Below are 23,820 nucleotides of genomic sequence, written 5' to 3'. Positions count from 1 at the left end.
CTAGATACTCTGACCCCTAGATACTCTGGGGTATACTCTGACCCCTAGATACTCTGGGGGTATACTCTGACCCCTAGATACACTGGGGATATACTCTGACCCCTAGATACTCTGGGGATATACTCTGACCCCTAGATACTCTGACCCCTAGATACTCTGACCCCTAGATACTCTGGGGGTATACTCTGACCCCTAGATACACTGGGGATATACTCTGACCCCTAGATACACTGGGGATATACTCTGACCCCTAGATACTCTGACCCCTAGATACTCTGACCCCTAGATACTCTGGGGATATACTCTGACCCCTAGATACTCTGGGGATATACTCTGACCCCTAGATACTCTGGGGATATACTCTGACCCCTAGATACTCTGGGGATATACTCTGACCCCTAGATACTCTGGGGATATACTCTGACCCCTAGATACTCTGGGGATATACTCTGACCCCTAGATACTCTGGGGATATACTCTGACCCCTAGATACTCTGGGGATATACTCTGACCCCTAGATACTCTGGGGATATACTCTGACCCCTAGATACTCTGGGGATATACTCTGACCCCTAGATACTCTGGGGATATACTCTGACCCCTAGATACTCTGGGGATATACTCTGACCCCTAGATACACTGGGGATATACTCTGACCCCTAGATACTCTGACCCCTAGATACTCTGGGGGTATACTCTGACCCCTAGATACTCTGGGGGTATACTCTGACCCCTAGATACACTGGGGATATACTCTGACCCCTAGATACTCTGGGGATATACTCTGACCCCTAGATACTCTGACCCCTAGATACTCTGACCCCTAGATACTCTGGGGTATACTCTGACCCCTAGATACACTGGGGATATACTCTGACCCCTAGATACACTGGGGATATACTCTGACCCCTAGATACTCTGACCCCTAGATACTCTGACCCCTAGATACTCTGGGGTATACTCTGACCCCTAGATACTCTGGGGGTATACTCTGACCCCTAGATACACTGGGGATATACTCTGACCCCTAGATACTCGGGGATATACTCTGACCCCTAGATACTCTGACCCCTAGATACACTGGGGATATACTCTGACCCCTAGATACTCTGACCCCTAGATACTCTGGGGATATACTCTGACCCCTAGATACTCTGACCCCTAGATACTCTAACCCCTAGATACTCTGGGGGTATATTCTGACCCCTAGATACTCTGACCCCTAGATACTCTGGGGGTATACTCTGACCCCTAGATACTCTGACCCCTAGATACACTGGGGATATACTCTGACCCCTAGATACGCTGGGGATATACTCTGACCCCTAGATACTCTGGGGATATACTCTGACCCCTAGATACTCTGGGGATATACTCTGACCCCTAGATACTCTGGGGATATACTCTGACCCCTAGATACTCTGGGGATATACTCTGACCCCTAGATACTCTGGGGATATACTCTGACCCCTAGATACTCTGGGGTATACTCTGACCCCTAGATACTCTGGGGTATACTCTGACCCCTAGATACTCTGGGGATATACTCTGACCCCTAGATACTCTGGGGATATACTCTGACCCCTAGATACTCTGGGGATATACTCTGACCCCTAGATACTCTGGGGATATACTCTGACCCCTAGATACTCTGGGGATATACTCTGACCCCTAGATACTCTGGGGATATACTCTGACCCCTAGATACTCTGGGGATATACTCTGACCCCTAGATACTCTGGGGATATACTCTGACCCCTAGATACTCTGGGGATATACTCTGACCCCTAGATACTCTGGGGATATACTCTGACCCCTAGATACTCTGGGGATATACTCTGACCCCTAGATACTCTGGGGATATACTCTGACCCCTAGATACTCTGACCCCTAGATACTCTGGGGATATACTCTGACCCCTAGATACTCTGGGGATATATTCTGACCCCTAGATACTCTGGGGATATACTCTGACCCCTAGATACTCTGGGGATATACTCTGACCCCTAGATACACTGGGGATATACTCTGACCCCTAGATACTCTGACCCCTAGATACTCTGGGGGTATACTCTGACCCCTAGATACTCTGACCCCTAGATACTCTGGGGGTATACTCTGACCCCTAGATACACTGGGGATATACTCTGACCCCTAGATACTCTGGGGATATACTCTGACCCCTAGATACTCTGACCCCTAGATACTCTGGGGATATACTCTGACCCCTAGATACTCTGACCCCTAGATACACTGGGGATATACTCTGACCCCTAGATACTCTGGGGATATACTCTGACCCCTAGATACTCTGACCCCTAGATACTCTAACCCCTAGATACTCTGGGGGTATATTCTGACCCCTAGATACTCTGACCCCTAGATACTCTGGGGTATACTCTGACCCCTAGATACTCTGACCCCTAGATACACTGGGGATATACTCTGACCCCTAGATACTCTGGGGATATACTCTGACCCCTAGATACTCTGGGGATATACTCTGACCCCTAGATACTCTGGGGGTATACTCTGACCCCTAGATACTCTGGGGATATACTCTGACCCCTAGATACTCTGGGGATATACTCTGACCCCTAGATACACTGGGGATATACTCTGACCCCTAGATACTCTGGGGATATACTCTGACCCCTAGATACTCTGGGGATATACTCTGACCCCTAGATACTCTGGGGGTATACTCTGACCCCTAGATACTCTGGGGATATACTCTGACCCCTAGATACTCTGGGGATATACTCTGACCCCTAGATACTCTGGGGATATACTCTGACCCCTAGATACTCTGGGGATATACTCTGACCCCTAGATACTCTGGGGATATACTCTGACCCCTAGATACTCTGGGGATATACTCTGACCCCTACATACTCTGGGGATATACTCTGACCCCTAGATACTCTGGGGATATACTCTGACCCCTAGATACTCTGGGGATATACTCTGACCCCTAGATACTCTGGGGATATACTCTGACCCCTAGATACTCTGGGGATATACTCTGACCCCTAGATACTCTGGGGATATACTCTGACCCCTAGATACTCTGGGGATATACTCTGACCCCTAGATACTCTGGGGATATACTCTGACCCCTAGATACTCTGGGGATATACTCTGACCCCTAGATACTCTGGGGATATACTCTGACCCCTAGATACTCTGGGGATATACTCTGACGCCTAGATACTCTGGGGATATACTCTGACCCCTAGATACTCTGGGGATATACTCTGACCCCTAGATACTCTGGGGATATACTCTGACCCCTAGATACTCTGGGGATATACTCTGACCCCTAGATACTCTGGGGATATACTCTGACCCCTAGATACTCTGGGGATATACTCTGACCCCTACATACTCTGGGGATATACTCTGACCCCTAGATACTCTGGGGATATACTCTGACCCCTAGATACTCTGACCCCTAGATACTCTGGGGATATACTCTGACCCCTAGATACTCTGGGGATATACTCTGACCCCTAGATACTCTGGGGATATACTCTGACCCCTAGATACTCTGGGGATATACTTTGACCCCTAGATACACTGGGGATATACTCTGACCCCTAGATACTCTGACCCCTAGATACTCTGACCCCTAGATACTCTGGGGGTATACTCTGACCCCTAGATACTCTGACCCCTAGATACTCTGGGGTATACTCTGACCCCTAGATACTCTGGGGATATACTCTGACCCCTAGATACTCTGACCCCTAGATACTCTGGGGATATACTCTGACCCCTAGATACTCTGACCCCTAGATACTCTGGGGATATACTCTGACCCCTAGATACTCTGACCCCTAGATACTCTAACCCCTAGATACTCTGGGGGTATATTCTGACCCCTAGATACTCTGACCCCTAGATACTCTAACCCCTAGATACTCTGGGGGTATACTCTGACCCCTAGATACTCTGGGGGTATACTCTGACCCCTAGATACTCTGGGGGTATACTCTGACCCCTAGATACTCTGGGGTATACTCTGACCCCTAGATACTCTGGGGTGTACTCTGACCCCTAGATACACTGGGGATATACTCTGACCCCTAGATACACTGGGGATATACTCTGACCCCTAGATAATCTGGGGATATACTCTGACCCCTAGATACTCTGGGGATATACTCTGACCCCTAGATACTCTGGGGATATACTCTGACCCCTAGATACTCTGGGGATATACTCTGACCCCTAGATACTCTGGGTTTATACTCTGACCCCTAGATACTCTGGGGATATACTCTGACCCCTAGATACTCTGGGGATATACTCTGACCCCTAGATACTCTGGGGATATACTCTGACCCCTAGATACTCTGGGGATATACTCTGACCCCTAGATACTCTGGTGATATACTCTGACCCCTAGATACTCTGGGGATATACTCTGACCCCTAGATACTCTGACCCCTAGATACTCTGGGGATATACTCTGACCCTAGATACTCTGACCCCTAGATACTCTGACCCCTAGATACTCTGGGGATATACTCTGACCCCTAGATACTCTGGGGATATACTCTGACCCCTAGATACTCTGGGGATATACTCTGACCCCTAGATACTCTGACCCCTAGATACTCTGGGGATATACTCTGACCCTAGATACTCTGACCCCTAGATACTCTGACCCCTAGATACACTGGGGATATACTCTGACCCCTAGATACTCTGGGGATATACTCTGACCCCTAGATACTCTGGGGATATACTCTGACCCCTAGACACTCTGACCCCTAGATACACTGGGGATATACTCTGACCCCTAGATACTCTGGGGATATACTCTGACCCCTAGATACTCTGGGGATATACTCTGACCCCTAGATACTCTGGGGATATATTCTGACCCCTAGATACTCTGACCCCTAGATACTCTGGGGATATACTCTGACCCCTAGATACTCTGGGGGTATACTCTGACCCCTAGATACTCTGACCCCTAGATACTCTGGGGTATACTCTGACCCCTAGATACTCTGACCCCTAGATACACTGGGGATATACTCTGACCCCTAGATATTCTGACCCCTAGATACTCTGACCCCTAGATACTCTAACCCCTAGATACTCTGGGGATATACTCTGACCCCTAGATACTCTGGGGATATACTCTGACCCCTAGATACTCTGGGGATATACTCTGACCCCTAGATACTCTGACCCCTAGATACTCTGGGGATATACTCTGACCCCTAGCTACTCTGACCCCTAGATACTCTGACCCCTAGATAATCTGTATATACAGCACCAGTCAAACGTTTGGACAACTACTCATTCCAGGGTTTTAATTTTTTTTCTTACTATTTTCTACATTGTAGTACATTGCATCAACACTATGAAATAACACATATGGAATCTTGTAGGAACCAAAAAAGTGTTAAACAAATAAAAATATATTTTAGATTCTTCAAAGTAGCCACCCTTTGCCTTGATGACAGCTTTGCACCCGCTTGGCATTCTCACAACCAGCTTCACCTGGAATGCTTTTCCAACAGTCTTGAAGGAGTTCCCACATATGCTGAGCACTTGTTGGCTGTTTTTCCTTCACTCTGCGGTCCAACTCATCCCAAACCATCTCAATTGGGTTGAGGTCGGGTGATTGTGGAGGCCAGGTCATCTGATGCAGCACTCCATCACTCTCCTTGGTCAAATGGCCCTTACACAGCCTGGAGGTGTGTTGGGTCATTGTCCTGTTGAAAAACAGAGGATAGTCCCATTAAGCGCAAACCAGAAGTCTGCCTTGAATTCTAAATATATAATTGACAGTGTCACAGGCAAAGCACCCCCACATCATCACACCTCCTCCTCCATGCTTCGCGGTGGGAACCACACATGCAGAGATCATCCGTTCACCTGCTCTGTGTCTCACAAACATCGCAGATTTGGACTCATCAGACCAAAGGACAGATTTCCACCGGTCTAATGTCCATTGCTTGTGTTTCTTGGCCCAAACAAGTCTCTTCTTCTTATTGGTGTCCTTTAGTAGTGGTTACAGCAATTCAACCACGAAGGTCTGATCCAATCTGAGGCTTGTAACTCTAATGAACTCATCCTCTGCAGCAGAGGTAACTCTGGGTCTGAGGTTGGTAACTCTAACGAACATATCCTCTGCAGCAGAGGTAACTCTGGGTCTTCCTTTCCTGTGGCGGTCCTCATGAGAGCCAGTTTCATCACAGCGCTTGATGGTTGTTGCGACTGAACTTCATGTTTGACTGACCTTCATGTCTTAAAGTAATGATGGACTGTCATTTCTCTTTGCTTATTTGAGCTGTTCTTGCCATAATAGGGACTTGGTCTTTTACCAAATAGGGCTAACTTCTGTATACCCCTCCTACCTTGTCACAACACAACTAATTGGCTCAAAAGCATTAACTTCTTGCGTCGAGCCACTGTCATCTTAGATTTTCAAAATATGCTTCTCAACCATAGCAAAACAAGCATTTGTGTAACAGCTAGCGCAGCTAGCGTAGCATTTAGCGTTAGCATTAGCAGGCAACATTTTCACAAAAAACAGAAAATCATTCAAATAAAATCATTACCTTTGAAGAACTTCAGATGTTTTCAATGAGGAGACTCTCAGTTAGATTGCAAATGCTCAGTTTTTCCTGAAAGATTATTTGTTTAGCAGAAATTGCTCCGTTTGGTGCGTCACGTTTGGCTACCAAAAAACCCCGAAAATTCAGTCTTCAAAACGCCGAACTTTTTCAAAATTAACTCCATAATATCGACTGAAACATGGTAAACGTTGTTTAGAATCAATCCTCAAGGTGTTTTTCACATATCTCTTCATGATATATCGTTCGTTGAAAGCCTCCTCTCTCCTCTCAATCACTGGATGACTGCGTGCAGCTTGTAGATTACGCACCAATTTAGACAAAGGACACCGGGCGGACCCCTGGTAAATGTAGTCTCTTATGGCCAATCTTCCAATGATATGCCTACAAATATGTCACAATGCTGCAGACACCTTGGAGAAACGATAGAAAGGGCAGGCTCATTCCCGGCGCATTCACAGCCATATAAGGAGACAACAGAGCTTCAAAAATTCTGCCGATTTCCTGGTTGAAGTTTCATCTTGGTTTCACCTGTAGCATGAGTTCTGTGGCACTCACAGATAATATCTTTGCAGTTTTGGAAACCTTAGTGTTTTCTTTCCAAAGCTGCCAATTATATGCATAGTCGAGCATCTTTTCGTGACAAAATATTGCGCTTAAAACGGGCACGTTTTTTATCCATAACTTAAAAGAGCGCCCCTATATCTAAGAAGTTAAGAAGGAAAGAAATTCCACAAATTAACTTTTAACAAGGCACAGCTGTTAATTGAAATGCATTCCAGATGACTACCTCATGAAGCTGGTTGAGAGAATGCCAAGAATGTGCAAGAATGTGTCAAGGCAAAGGGTGGCTACGTTGAAGAATCTCAAATATAAAATATATTTGATTTGTTTAACACCGTTTTGGTTACTACATGATTCCATATTTACGTGTTTACTGACTGATTCCCCATAGGAGTTACGTGTTTACTGACTGTGTGTGTGTTCAGGGCCCACCAGGAGTGTGTTTACTGACTGACTGTGTGTGTGTTCAGGGCCCACCAGGAGTGTGTTTACTGACTGTGTGTGTGTTCAGGGCCCACCAGGAGTGTGTTTACTGACTGTGTGTGTGTTCAGGGCCCACCAGGAGTGTGTGTTTACTGACTGTGTGTGTGTTCAGGGCCCACCAGCAGTGTGTTTACTGACTGTGTGTGTTCAGGGCCCACCAGCAGTGTGTTTACTGACTGTGTGTGTGTTCAGGGCCCACCAGGAGTGTGTTTACTGACTGTGTGTGTGTTCAGGGCCCACCAGGAGTGTGTTTACTGACTGTGTGTGTGTTCAGGGCCCACCAGGAGTGTGTTTACTGACTGTGTGTTGTTCAGGGCCCACCAGGAGTGTGTTTACTGACTGTGTGTGTGTTCAGGGCCCACCAGGAGTGTGTTTACTGACTGTGTGTGTTTCAGGGCCCACCAGCAGTGTGTTTACTGACTGTGTGTGTGTTCAGGGCCCACCAGGAGTGTGTTTACTGACTGTGTGTGTTCAGGGCCCACCAGGAGTGTGTTTACTGACTGTGTGTGTGTTCAGGGCCCACCAGCAGTGTGTTTACTGACTGTGTGTGTGTTCAGGGCCCACCAGGAGGTGTTTACTGTGTGTTTGTTCAGGGCCCACCAGCAGGGTGACTGTGTGTGTGTGTTCAGGGCCCACCAGGAGTGTGTTTACTGACTGTGTGTGTGTGTGTTTACAGGGCCCACCAGGAGTGTGTTTACTGACTGTGTGTGTGTTCAGGGCCCACCAGGAGTGTGTTTACTGACTGTGTGTGTTCAGGGCCCACCAGGAGTGTGTTTACTGACTGTGTGTGTTCAGGGCCCACCAGGAGTGTGTTTACTGACTGTGTGTGTGTGTGTTCAGGGCCCACCAGGAGTGTGTTTACAGTGTGTTTACTGACTGTGTGTGTTCAGGGCCCACCAGGAGTGTGTTTACTGACTGTGTGTGTGTTCAGGGCCCACCAGGAGTGTGTTTACTGACTGTGTGTGTGTTCAGGGCCCACCAGGAGTGTGTTTACTGACTGTGTGTGTTTCAGGGCCCACCAGGAGTGTGTTTACTGACTGTGTGTGTTTCAGGGCCCACCAGGAGTGTGTTTACTGACTGTGTGTGTGTTCAGGGCCCACCAGGAGTGTGTTTACTGACTGTGTGTGTGTTCAGGGCCCACCAGGAGTGTGTTTACTGACTGTGTGTGTTCAGGGCCCACCAGCAGGGTGTTTACTGACTGTGTGTGTTCAGGGCCCACCAGGAGTGTGTAGAGGAGTGCTTCCTGCCCACCCTCCAGACCCTGCTGAATGCTCCGGCTACGTCTCCATTGGCCGAGGTGGACGTCACCAACGTAGCAGAGCTGCTGGTGGAGCTGACACGGCCCAGCTCTCTCATAAAGCCTGGAGACACACAGGTAATATTTAATATAACATCTATATAATAGTGATGGGGGGGTCCATAGATATACAGACCTCTAACACACAGGTAATATGTAATATAACATCTATATAATAGTGATGGGGGGGTCCATAGATATACAGACCTCTAACACACAGGTAATATTTAATATAACATCTATATAATAGTGATGGGGGGGTCCATAGATATACAGACCTCTAACACACAGGTAATATTTAATATAACATCTATATAATAGTGATATTGCATATCACAATATTATTTTGGTCCATTATATTGATACTTTGGATCTTGTAAAAAAAAAAAAAAAAATCTATATATTTTTATCTTGCTAGGTAGCGTTAGGTACAGCTGAATAGCGCTAGCTAACTTGTCCTCCATCTTGTTTTTAAATAGTGAACATGTTTTCAGAGCTTGTTTTCTCGTGGCTCTCTCTGCACCAGGCACACGGTGAACAATATGTTTGGAACCTCGAATTTCAATAAAATCACAATACACGTAGAATCACAATACACGTAGAATCACAATACATGTAGAATCACAATACACGTAGAATCACAATACACGTAGAATCACAATACACGTAGAATCACAATACACGTAGAATCACAATACACGTAGAATCACAATACACGTAGAATCACAATACACGTAGAATCATGAGAATCACAATACATGTAGAATCACAATACATGTAGAATCACAATACATGTAGAATCACAATACATGTAGAATCACAATACATATAGAATACAATACATGAATTACTGGTCTCATCCCTCTGTCTGAAGTGTGTTCTCTGGAGGCTAAACGTGTGTGTGTGTGTGCGCGCTCAGGAGGTGTGTGTCCATGACTACCTGGCAGTGCGTGTGTGTGGTGAGATGCTGAAGGACCCGTCAGCTCCCGAAGTCCGTCTATACGCCAAAGTACTGAACAGTCTGGAGCTCAGTGCTGACGGCAACACAACTAGAGACCTGGTGACCCTGTTACAACAAGTTACACAGGTACAGTACTGACAACAACACCTGGTGACCCTGTTACAACACCTGGTGACCCTGTTACAACACCTGGTGACCCTGTTACAACACCTGGTGACCCTCTTACAACACCTGGTGACCCTGTTACAACACCTGGTGACCCTGTTACAACACCTGGTGACCCTGTTACAACACCTGGTGACCCTGTTACAACACCTGGTGACCCTGTTACAACACCTGGTGACCCTGTTACAACACCTGGTGACCCTGTTACAACACCTGGTGACCCTGTTACAACACCTGGTGACCCTGTTACAACACCTGGTGACCCTGTTACAACACCTGGTGACCCTGTTACTACACCTGGTGACCCTGTTACAACAAGTTACACAGGTACAGTACTGACAACAACACCTGGTGACCCTGTTACAACACCTGGTGACCCTGTTACAACACCTGGTGACCCTGTTACAACACCTGGTGACCCTGTTACAACACCTGGTGACCCTGTTACAACACCTGGTGACCCTGTTACAACATCTGGTGACCCTGTTACAACAAGTTACACAGGTACAGTACTGACAACAACACCTGGTGACCCTGTTACAACAAGTTACACAGGTACAGTACTGACAACAACACAACACCTGGTGACCCTTTTACAACACAACACCTGGTGACCCTGTTACAACACAACACCTGGTGACCCTGTTACAACACCTGGTGACCCTGTTACAACACGACACCTGGTGACCCTGTTACAACACAACACCTGGTGACCCTGTTACAACACAACACCTGGTGACCCTGTTACAACACCTGGTGACCCTGTTACAACACCTGGTGACCCTGTTACAACACCTGGTGACCCTGTTACAACACCTGGTGACCCTGTTACAACACCTGGTGACCCTGTTACAACACAACACCTGGTGACCCTGTTACAACACCTGGTGACCCTGTTACAACACAACACCTGGTGACCCTGTTACAACACCTGGTGACCCTGTTACAACACAACACCTGGTGACCCTGTTACAACACGACACCTGGTGACCCTGTTACAACACGACACCTGGTGACCCTGTTACAACACGACACCTGGTGACCCTGTTACAACACGACACCTGGTGACCCTGTTACAACACAACACCTGGTGACCCTGTTACAACACCTGGTGACCCTGTTACAACACAACACCTGGTGACCCTGTTACAACACAACACCTGGTGACCCTGTTACAACACGACACCTGGTGACCCTGTTACAACAAGTTACACCGGTACAGTACTGACAACAACACCTGGTGACCCTGTTACAACACCTGGTGACCCTGTTACAACACCTGGTGACCCTGTTACAACACCTGGTGACCCTGTTACAACACCTGGTGACCCTGTTACAACACCTGGTGACCCTGTTACAACACCTGGTGACCCTGTTACAACACCTGGTGACCCTGTTACAACACCTGGTGACCCTGTTACAACACCTGGTGACCCTGTTACAACACCTGGTGACCCTGTTACAACACCTGGTGACCCTGTTACCTGGTGACCCTGTTACAACAAGTTACACAGGTACAGTACTGACAACAACACCTGGTGACCCTGTTACAACACCTGGTGACCCTGTTACAACACCTGGTGACCCTGTTACAACACCTGGTGACCCTGTTACAACACCTGGTGACCCTGTTACAACACCTGGTGACCCTGTTACAACACCTGGTGACCCTGTTACAACATCTGGTGACCCTGTTACAACAAGTTACACAGGTACAGTACTGACAACAACACCTGGTGACCCTGTTACAACAAGTTACACAGGTACAGTACTGACAACAACACAACACCTGGTGACCCTGTTACAACACAACACCTGGTGACCCTGTTACAACAAGTTACACAGGTACAGTACTGACAACAACACCTGGTGACCCTGTTACAACAAGTTACACCGGTACAGTACTGACAACAACACCTGGTGACCCTGTTACAACACCTGGTGACCCTGTTACAACACCTGGTGACCCTGTTACAACACCTGGTGACCCTGTTACAACACCTGGTGACCCTGTTACAACACCTGGTGACCCTGTTACAACACCTGGTGACCCTGTTACAACACCTGGTGACCCTGTTACAACACCTGGTGACCCTGTTACAACACCTGGTGACCCTGTTACAACACCTGGTGACCCTGTTACAACACCTGGTGACCCTGTTACAACACCTGGTGACCCTGTTACAACACCTGGTGACCCTGTTACTACACCTGGTGACCCTGTTACAACAAGTTACACAGGTACAGTACTGACAACAACACCTGGTGACCCTGTTACAACACCTGGTGACCCTGTTACAACACCTGGTGACCCTGTTACAACACCTGGTGACCCTGTTACAACACCTGGTGACCCTGTTACAACACCTGGTGACCCTGTTACAACATCTGGTGACCCTGTTACAACAAGTTACACAGGTACACAGGTACTGTACTGACAACAACACCTGGTGACCCTGTTACAACAAGTTACACAGGTACAGTACTGACAACAACACAACACCTGGTGACCCTTTTACAACACAACACCTGGTGACCCTGTTACAACACAACACCTGGTGACCCTGTTACAACACCTGGTGACCCTGTTACAACACGACACCTGGTGACCCTGTTACAACACAACACCTGGTGACCCTGTTACAACACAACACCTGGTGACCCTGTTACAACACCTGGTGACCCTGTTACAACACCTGGTGACCCTGTTACAACACCTGGTGACCCTGTTACAACACCTGGTGACCCTGTTACAACACCTGGTGACCCTGTTACAACACAACACCTGGACCCTGACCCTGTTCAACACCTGGTGACCCTGTTACAACACAACACCTGGTGACCCTGTTACAACACCTGGTGACCCTGTTACAACACAACACCTGGTGACCCTGTTACAACACGACACCTGGTGACCCTGTTACAACACGACACCTGGTGACCCTGTTACAACACGACACCTGGTGACCCTGTTACAACACGACACCTGGTGACCCTGTTACAACACAACACCTGGTGACCCTGTTACAACACCTGGTGACCCTGTTACAACACAACACCTGGTGACCCTGTTACAACACAACACCTGGTGACCCTGTTACAACACGACACCTGGTGACCCTGTTACAACAAGTTACACCGGTACAGTACTGACAACAACACCTGGTGACCCTGTTACAACACCTGGTGACCCTGTTACAACACCTGGTGACCCTGTTACAACACCTGGTGACCCTGTTACAACACCTGGTGACCCTGTTACAACACCTGGTGACCCTGTTACAACACCTGGTGACCCTGTTACAACACCTGGTGACCCTGTTACAACACCTGGTGACCCTGTTACAACACCTGGTGACCCTGTTACAACACCTGGTGACCCTGTTACAACACCTGGTGACCCTGTTACTACACCTGGTGACCCTGTTACAACAAGTTACACAGGTACAGTACTGACAACAACACCTGGTGACCCTGTTACAACACCTGGTGACCCTGTTACAACACCTGGTGACCCTGTTACAACACCTGGTGACCCTGTTACAACACCTGGTGACCCTGTTACAACACCTGGTGACCCTGTTACAACACCTGGTGACCCTGTTACAACATCTGGTGACCCTGTTACAACAAGTTACACAGGTACAGTACTGACAACAACACCTGGTGACCCTGTTACAACAAGTTACACAGGTACAGTACTGACAACAACACAACACCTGGTGACCCTGTTACAACACAACACCTGGTGACCCTGTTACAACAAGTTACACAGGTACAGTACTGACAACAACACAACACCTCTACTACTGTGACCCTTTACAACACAACACCTGGTGACCCTGTTACAACACAACACCTGGTGACCCTGTTACAACACAACACCTGGTGACCCTGTTACAACACCTGGTGACCCTGTTACAACACCTGGTGACCCTGTTACAACACCTGGTGACCCTGTTACAACACCTGGTGACCCTGTTACAACACCTGGTGACCCTGTTACAACACAACACCTGGTGACCCTGTTACAACACCTGGTGACCCTGTTACAACACAACACCTGGTGACCCTGTTACAACACCTGGTGACCCTGTTACAACACAACACCTGGTGACCCTGTTACAACACGACACCTGGTGACCCTGTTACAACACGACACCTGGTGACCCTGTTACAACACGACACCTGGTGACCCTGTTACAACACGACACCTGGTGACCCTGTTACAACACAACACCTGGTGACCCTGTTACAACACCTGGTGACCCTGTTACAACACAACACCTGGTGACCCTGTTACAACACAACACCTGGTGACCCTGTTACAACACGACACCTGGTGACCCTGTTACAACACGACACCTGGTGACCCTGTTACAACACGACACCTGGTGACCCTGTTACAACACAACACCTGGTGACCCTGTTACAACACAACACCTGGTGACCCTGTTACAACACAACACCTGGTGACCCTGTTACAACACCTGGTGACCCTGTTACAACACCTGGTGACCCTGTTACAACACAACACCTGGTGACCCTGTTACAACACCTGGTGACCCTGTTACAACACAACACCTGGTGACCCTGTTACAACACCTGGTGACCCTGTTACAACACAACACCTGGTGACCCTGTTACAACACAACACCTGGTGACCCTGTTACAACACAACACCTGGTGACCCTGTTACAACACCTGGTGACCCTGTTACAACACCTGGTGACCCTGTTACAACACAACACCTGGTGACCCTGTTACAACACAACACCTGGTGACCCTGTTACAACACAACACCTGGTGACCCTGTTACAACACAACACCTGGTGACCCTGTTACAACACCTGGTGACCCTGTTACAACACCTGGTGACCGTGTTACACCACACACATTTCCTGATGACACCAAACTAACTCATGTCTGTGTAGGAGGTGAAGGATCGTACGCTTTGCGTGCTGTGGAGAAGCTGATTGGACAGCTGCAGGACTCCAACAACCAACCAGATCTCAGCACTACGACATTACAGCCTGTAGATGTCAACACTGAGGGTAAAGAGAGAGGAGACTACTACTGAGGGTAGCGAGAGAGGAGACTACCACTGAGGGTAGAGAGAGAGGAGACTACTACTGAGGGTAGAGAGAGAGGAGACTACCACTGAGGGTAGAGAGAGAGGAGACTACTACTGAGGGTAGAGAGAGAGGAGACTACTACTGAGGGTAAAGAGAGAGGAGACTACTACTGAGGGTAGAGAGAGAGGAGACTACTACTGAGGGTAAAGAGAGAGGAGACTACCACTGAGGGTAGAGAGAGAGGAGACTACTACTGAGGGTATAGAGAGAGAGGAGACTACTACTGAGGGTAGAGAGAGAGAGGAGACTACTACTGAGGGTAGAGCGAGAGAGGAGACTACTACTGAGGGTAGAGAGAGAGAGGAGACTACTACTGAGGGTAGAGAGAGAGGAGACTACCACTGAGGGTAAAGAGAGAGAGGAGACTACTACTGAGGGTAGAGAGAGAGGAGACTACTACTGAGGGTAGAGAGAGAGGAGACTACCACTGAGGGTAGAGAGAGAGGAGACTACTACTGAGGGTAAAGAGAGAGAGGAGACTACTACTGAGGGTAAAGAGAGAGAGGAGACTACTACTGAGGGTAGAGAGAGAGAGACTACCACTGAGGGTAGAGAGAGAGGAGACTACTACTGAGGGTAGAGAGAGAGAGGAGACTACTACTGAGGGTAGAGAGAGAGAGAGACTACCACTGAGGGTAGAGAGAGAGGAGACTACTACTGAGGGTAGAGAGAGAGGAGACTACTACTGAGGGTAGAGAGAGAGGAGACTACTACTGAGGGTAGAGAGAGAGGAAACTACTACTGAGGGTAGAAAGAGAGAGGAGACTACTACTGAGGGTAGAGAGAGAGGAGACTACTACTGAGGGTAGAGAGAGAGGAAACTACTACTGAGGGTAGAGAGAGAGAGAGAGAGAGAGAGAGAGACTACTACTGAGGGTAGAGAGAGAGGAGACTACTACTGAGGGTAGAGAGAGAGGAGACTACTACTGAGGGTAGAGAGAGACGAGAGGAGACTACTACTGAGGGTAGAGAGAGAGAGAGACTACTACTGAGGGTAGAGAGAGAGAGACTACCACTGAGGGTAGAGAGAGAGGAGACTACTACTGAGGGTAAAGAGAGAGGAGACTACTACTGAGGGTAGAGAGAGAGGAGACTACCACTGAGGGTAGAGAGAGAGGAGACTACTACTGAGGGTAGAGAGAGAGGAGACTACTACTGAGGGTAGAGAGAGAGGAGACTACTACTGAGGGTAGAGAGAGAGGAGACTACTACTGAGGGTAGAGAGAGAGGAGACTACTACTGAGGGTAGAGAGAGAGAGGAGACTACTACTGAGGGTAGAGAGAGAGGAGACTACTACTGAGGGTAGAGAGAGAGGAGACTACCACTGAGGGTAGAGAGAGAGGAGACTACTACTGAGGGTAGAGAGAGAGGAGACTACTACTGAGGGTAGAGAGAGAGAGGAGACTACTACTGAGGGTAGAGAGAGAGAGAGAGAGAGGAGACTACCACTGAGGGTAAAGAGAGAGAGGAGACTACTACTGAGGGTAGAGAGAGAGAGAGACTACCACTGAGGGTAAAGAGAGAGAGAGACTACTACTGAGGGTAGAGAGAGAGGAGACTACCACTGAGGGTAGAGAGAGAGGAGACTACTACTGAGGGTAGAGAGAGAGGAGACTACTACTGAGGGTAGAGAGAGAGAGGAGACTACTACTGAGGGTAGAGAGAGGAGAGAGAGAGAGAGAGAGACTACTACTGAGGGTAGAGAGAGAGGAGACTACCACTGAGGGTAGAGAGAGAGGAGACTACTACTGAGGGTAGAGAGAGAGGAGACTACTACTGAGGGTAGAGAGAGAGAGAGACTACTACTGAGGGTAGAGAGAGAGAGAGAGAGAGAGAGAGAGAGGAGACTACTACTGAGGGTAGAGAGAGAGAGACTACCACTGAGGGTAGAGAGAGAGGAGACTACTACTGAGGGTAGAGAGAGAGAGACTACTACTGAGGGTAGAGAGAGAGAGAGAGAGAGAGAGACTACCACTGAGGGTAAAGAGAGAGAGGAGACTACTACTGAGGGTAAAGAGAAAGAGGAGACTACTACTGAGGGTAGAGAGAGAGAGAGAGAGAGGAGACTACCACTGAGGGTAAAGAGAGAGAGGAGACTACTACTGAGGGTAAAGAGAGAGAGGAGACTACTACTGAGGGTAGAGAGAGAGGAGACTACTACTGAGGGTAGAGAGAGAGGAGACTACTACTGAGGGTAGAGAGAGAGGAGACTACTACTGAGGGTAGAGAGAGAGGAGACTACTACTGAGGGTAGAGAGAGAGGAGACTACTACTGAGGGTAAAGAGAGAGAGGAGACTACTACTGAGGGTAGAGAGAGAGGAGACTACTACTGAGGGTAGAGAGAGAGGAGACTACTACTGAGGGTAGAGAGAGAGGAGACTACTACTGAGGGTAGTAGTCATGTTACTGTTAGACTGAATCAGATGACATGGAGAGAGACAGATGTAACTCCTAATTCTTCATCTCTACAGAGGCTGCCAACCAGGACCTGGACCAGTCTGCCAAGAGGCCCAGGAGAGGTATTACCCCATCTTACACACCTCCTGCTAACCTCTGACACGGTTGAGCACCACTAACAGTTGATCGTGTGTGTGTGTGTGTGTGTGTGTGTGTGTGTGTGTGTGTAGGTCAGAGGAAACCCTCCACAGCCAAAGGAGCCAAGAAGTCCAGCAGATCGGCAGAGTCCTCCGAGGAGAGGTGAGAGGGGAGGAGAAGTGTGCTTAATCGTCCCTGAATGTTGAAATGGATCCGTTCTGTATATCACCTTTATTTTCTCCCTCCTCCTCCTCTCTTTCCTTCTCCCTCCTCCTCCTCTCCGTCTCCCTCTTCCCTCCTCTCCATCGGTCTCCCTCCCCCCTCCTCCTCTCCCTCCTCTCCATCGGTCTCCCTCCTCCTCCTCTCCGTCTCCCTCTCCCCTCCTCCTCCTCTCCCTCCTCTCCATCGGGTCTCCCTCCTCCTCTCCCTCCTCTCCATCGGTCTCCCTCCCCCTCCTCCTCTCTCCATCGGTCTCCCTCCTCTCCATCGGTCTCCCTCCCCCTCGTCCTCTCCCTCCTCTCCATCGGTCTTCCTCCCCCCCCCCCTCCTCTCCCTCCTCTCCATCGATCTCCCTCCCCCTCCATCTCTCTCCCTCCTCTCCATCGATCTCCCTCCCCTCCATCTCTCTCCCTACTCTCCATCTGTCTCCCTCCCCTCTTCTCTCCTCTCCCTCCATAGTGATGGGGAGAATGTTCCAGACTCGGTGCCGGTACCCCGTCCATCCCGCCGGGCCAAGACGGCAGCTTTGGACAAAACCAGACTGGACCTCAGTGCCCTCATCAACCAGGAGGCCAACACCTCGTAGAGTCCCAGGTCAGATAGGGTAGAGAGGTCAGGATGCCTAGTGGAATCAGTAATGTATCAGAGTAGTGGACATGTAGATCAACAGGTTTAGAGACAGAAGGAATTCCTATCATCAACCTGAATGAAACATTTTTATTGGATTAAATAAAACTATTAAACTTCCTCCTTCCTGTTGTGTCTCTCTGCTGCAATTCTCCCTTTGTTATTGAGCTCTGTATCCCTCCAGGAAGTCCCATTGAGCTCTGTATCCCTCTGTTATTGAGCTCTGTATCCCTCCAGGAAGTCCCATTGAGCTCTGTATCCCTCTGTTATTGAGCTCTGTATCCCCCCAGGAAGTCCCATTGAGCTCTGTATCCCTCCAGGAAGTCCCATTGAGCTCTGTATCCCTCCAGGAAGTCCCATTGAGCTCTGTATCCCTCCAGGAAGTCCCATTGAGCTCTGTATCCCTCTCACAAAGGGAGACCACGTCATTACTGAGGTGTGTGGGTTCTGTGGGAGCGTTGCAGGGGTCACGGTGTGTGTGTGTGTGTGTGTGTGTGTGTGTGTGTGTGTGTGTGTGTGTGTGTGTGTGTGTGTGTGTGTGTGTGTGTGTGTGTGTGTGTGTGTGTGTGTGTGTGTGTGTGTGTGTGTGTGTGGGGGGGGGGACTGAACGGGGTGTGGTACAGTACTGAGATGGTCATTATCACTGACCGCAACACATTGGTCCAGTTTCTGCCGGATCTTCCATCGCAGCCAATCACATCGTATGAAATAGCCATCTGATGCTCTACGCTGAACAAATATAAACGCAACATGAAAGAATTTCAAAGATTGAGTTACAGTTCGTATCAGTCAATTTAAAAAATATTCATTAGGTCACTAATCTATGTATTTCAGATATGAATTCTTTGGTCACAGATACCTTAACTAAAGTAGGGGTGTGGATCAGAAAACCAGTCAGTATCTGGTGTGACCACCATTTGCCTCATGCAGCGTGACACATCTCCTTCCCATAGAGTTGATCAGGCTGTTGATTGTGGAATGTTGTCCCACTCCTCTTCAATGGCTGTGTGAAGTTGCTGGATATTGGTGGGAACTGGAACTTGCTGTCATACAGATTGATCCAGAGCATCCCAAACATGCTCTATGGGTGACATGTCTGGTAAGTATGGAGGAACTGGAACACGTTGTCGTACACATCGATCCAGAGCATCCCAAACATGCTCTATGGGTGACATGTCTGGTAAGTATGGAGGAACTGGAACACGTTGTCGTACACATCGATCCAGAGCATCCCAAACATGCTCTATGGGTGACATGTCTGGTAAGTATGGAGGAACTGGAACACGTTGTCGTACACATCGATCCAGAGCATCCCAAACATGCTCTATGGGTGACATGTCTGGTAAGTATGGAGGAACTGGAACACGTTGTCGTACACATCGATCCAGAGCATCCCAAACATGCTCTATGGGTGACATGTCTGGTAAGTATGGAGGAACTGGAACACGTTGTCGTACACATCGATCCAGAGCATCCCAAACATGCTCTATGGGTGACATGTCTGGTAAGTATGGAGGAACTGGAACACGTTGTCGTACACATCGATCCAGAGCATCCCAAACATGCTCTATGGGTGACATGTCTGGTAAGTATGGAGGAACTGGAACACGCCGTCGTACACATTGATCCAGAGCATCCCAAACATGCTCTATGGGTGACATGTCAGGTGAGTATGGAGGAACTGGAAGAACTGGGACATTTTCAGCTTCCAGGAATTGTGACCAGATCCTTGTGACATGGGGGCCGTACATTATCATGCTGAAACATGAGGTGATGGAGGAGGATGAACGGCCTCAGGATCTCATCACGGTATCTCTGTTCATTCATTATCATGCTGAAACATGAGGTGATGGAGGAGGATGAACGGCCTCAGGATCTCGTCACGGTATCTCTGTTCATTCATTATCATGCTGAAACATGAGGTGATGGAGGAGGATGAATGGCCTCAGGATCTCGTCACGGTATCTCTGTTCATTCATTATCATGCTGAAACATGAGGTGATGGAGGAGGATGAATGGCCTCAGGATCTCGTCACGGTATCTCTGTTCATTCATTATCATGCTGAAACATGAGGTGATGGAGGAGGATGAACGGCCTCAGGATCTCGTCACGGTATCTCTGTTCATTCATTATTAATAACCTCTGGGGGGGTAGTGGGGTGTACAGGGTTAATAACCTCTGGGGGGTAGTGGGGTGTACAGGGTTAATAACCTCTGGGGGTAGTGGGGTGTACAGGGTTAATAACCTCTGGGGGGTAGTGGGGTTTCAGGGTTAATAACCTCTGGGGGGGGTAGTGGGGTTTACAGGGTTAATAACCTCTGGGGGGTAGTGGGGTGTACAGGGTTAATAACCCCTGGGGGTAGTGGGGTTTCAGGGTTAATAACCTCTGGGGGGTAGTGGGGTGTACAGGGTTAATAACCTCTGGGGGGTAGGGTTAATAACCTCTGGGGGTGGGATGTACAGGGTTAATAACCTCTGGGGGTAGTGGGGTTTCAGGGTTAATAACCTCTGGGGGGTAGTGGGGTTTACAGGGTTAATAACCTCTGGGGGGTAGTGGGGTGTACAGGGTTAATAACCCCTGGGGGGTAGTGGGGTGTACAGGGTTAATAACCTCTGGGGGTAGTGGGGTGTACAGAGTTAACCTCTGGGGGTAGTGGGGTGTACAGGGTTAATAACCTCTGGGGGGTAGTGGGGTGTACAGGGTTAATAACCTCAGGGGGGTAGTGAGGTGTACAGGGTTAATAACCTCTGGGGGGGGTAGTGGGGTGTACAGGGTTAATAACCTCTGGGGGTAGTGGGGTGTACAGGGTTAATAACCCCTGGGGGGTAGTGGGGTGTACAGGGTTAATAACCCCTGGGGGTTTAGTTGGGTGTACAGGGTTAATAACCTCTGGCGGGGGGTAGTGGGGTGTACAGGGTTAATAACCCTGGGGGGTAGTGGGGTGTACAGGGTTAATAACCCCTGGGGGGTAGTGGGGTGTACAGGGTTAATAACCTCTGGGGGGTAGTGGGGTGTACAGGGTTAATAACCCCTGGGTGGGGGTTAGTGGGGTGTACAGGGTTAATAACCTCTGGGGGGTGTAGTGGGGTGTACAGGGTTAATAACCCCTGGGTGGGGGTTAGTGGGGTGTACAGGGTTAATAACCTCTGGGGGTAGTGGGGTTTACAGGGTTAATAACCTCTGGGGGGTAGTGGGGTGTACAGGGTTAATAACCCTGGGGGGTAGTGGGGTGTACAGGGTTAATAACCTCTGGGGGGTAGTGGGGTGTACAGAGTTAATAACCTCTGGGGGGTAGTGGGGTGTACAGGGTTAATAACCTCTGGGGGGTAGTGGGGTGTACAGGGTTAATAACCTCTGGGGGTAGTGGGGTGTACAGAGTTAATAACCTCTGGGGGGTAGTGGGGTGTACAGGGTTAATAACCTCGGGGGGTAGTGGGGTGTACAGGGTTAATAACCTCAGGGGGGTAGTGAGGTGTACAGGGTTAATAACCTCTGGGGGTAGTGGGGTGTACAGGGTTAATAACCCCTGGGGGGGGGGTAGTGGGGTGTACAGGGTTAATAACCCCTGGGGGTAGTGGGGTGTACAGGGTTAATAACCCTGGGGGGGGTACAGGGTTAATAGTGGGGTGTACAGGGTTAATAACCCCTGGGGGGTAGTGGGATGTACAGGGTTAATAACCTCTGGGGGGTGGTGGGGTGTACAGGGTTAATAACCCCTGGGTGGGGGGTAGTGGGGTGTACAGGGTTAATAACCCCTGGGGGGTAGTGGGGTGTACAGGGTTAATAACCTCTGGGGGTAGTGGGGTTTACAGGGTTAATAACCTCTGGGGGTAGTGGGGTTTACAGGGTTAATAACCTCTGGGGGGTAGTGGGGTGTACAGGGTTAATAACCCCTGGGGGGGTAGTGGGGTGTACAGGGTTAATAACCCCTGGGGGGGGGTAGTGGGATGTACAGGGTTAATAATGTTCACACACGACAGGCAGGTCTGATTTCATTCACATGTTTAATTCATTAATGCTCTGGGTGAAAACTAAGAAACCAAGGAACAGACAGAAAAGTCCAACAACAACAACAACAACATTGTTTAAAAGAAGGCTTCAAGGCACCGTTCCCCGGTAGCAGAGATCACATTATCTTTAAAACGTCACACTACGGGTTCCCGGATCCCGGTGCGTACTGAAAGACATCCTGCATCACGTCCTCTTCACCACGCAACGGCCCAGAGTCGTGTCCTACGTCAGGGGTACGGTGTCCTTCGAGATGAGCCCGTAGCTTCTGGACAGAGTCGATATGAAGTAAGTAGGGTTTAAGTCACAAATAGCACCTTGTGCACTACTCTTGACCGGAGCGGCTCTGGTAGGGCACTAAATAGGGCAGGGGGGGGGTCAAACTGATTCCAAGCAGGGCCCTAGTGACCGCTGGCTTTTCCCCTTTCAATTAAAGACCTAGACAACCAGGTGAGGGGGAGTTCCTTACTAATTAGTGACCTTTTTAATTCAATTAAATCGGGAACGAAAACCACAGACACTCGACCCCTCCAGTGGAATGAGTTTGACACTATGGGGGGGGGGTGTATGTTGTCATCGGGGCCGCGTAGGTCCAGCTCCAGTCTGCTGGTTGAGCCGTTAGATCGTGAGGTATGTTGTTTTGGGGGGGGGATCGTGGTGTTGCTTCTTTAATGCAGCCGACACACATTACAAAATGGCTGCCGTGGCATACTAAAAACCTAGTTCAGTTCTGCCACCTCCCACACTGAACTGTCCCTCCCTCATGGATCTAACGTGGACTAGTGTTAGGTAATATGGTGAAAGGTGAAACTCCCTCCCAAGCTGAAGGTGTTACTCCCTCCCTCCCAAGCTGAAGGTGAAACTCCCTCCCTCCCAAGCTGATGGTGAAACTCCCTCCCTCCCAAGCTGAAACTCCCTCCCAAGCTGAAGGTGAAACTCCCTCCCAAGCTGAAGTTGAAACTCCCTCCCAAGCTGAAAGTGAAACTCCCTCCCTCCCAAGCTGAAGGTGAAACTCCCTCCCAAGCTGAAGTTGAAACTCCCTCCCAAGCTGAAAGTGAAACTCCCTCCCTCCCAAGCTGAAGGTGAAACTCCCTCCCAAGCTGAAGGTGAAACTCCCTCCCTCCCAAGCTGAAGGTGAAACTCCCTCCCTCCCAAGCTGAAGGTGAAACTCCCTCAACTCCCAAGCTGATGGTGAAACTCCCTCCCAAGCTGAAGGTGAAACT

The 23,820-nt window shown here is 49.1% G+C and overlaps 1 pseudogene; it reads left to right on the top strand.

Moving 5' to 3' along the window:
• The window catches only part of LOC121844313, a 45,875-nt pseudogene extending 27,168 nt beyond the window's left edge, over positions 1-18,707 (top strand).
• Positions 18,708-23,820: the final 5,113 nt, after the last annotated feature.

The sequence above is a fragment of the Oncorhynchus tshawytscha genome, unplaced genomic scaffold (genome assembly GCF_018296145.1).
Source record: "Oncorhynchus tshawytscha isolate Ot180627B unplaced genomic scaffold, Otsh_v2.0 Un_contig_5476_pilon_pilon, whole genome shotgun sequence".
Classification (NCBI taxonomy): domain Eukaryota; kingdom Metazoa; phylum Chordata; class Actinopteri; order Salmoniformes; family Salmonidae; genus Oncorhynchus; species Oncorhynchus tshawytscha.
The sequence above is the reverse complement of the archived record's forward strand: the minus strand, read 5'-3'. Positions and strand labels throughout refer to the sequence as shown.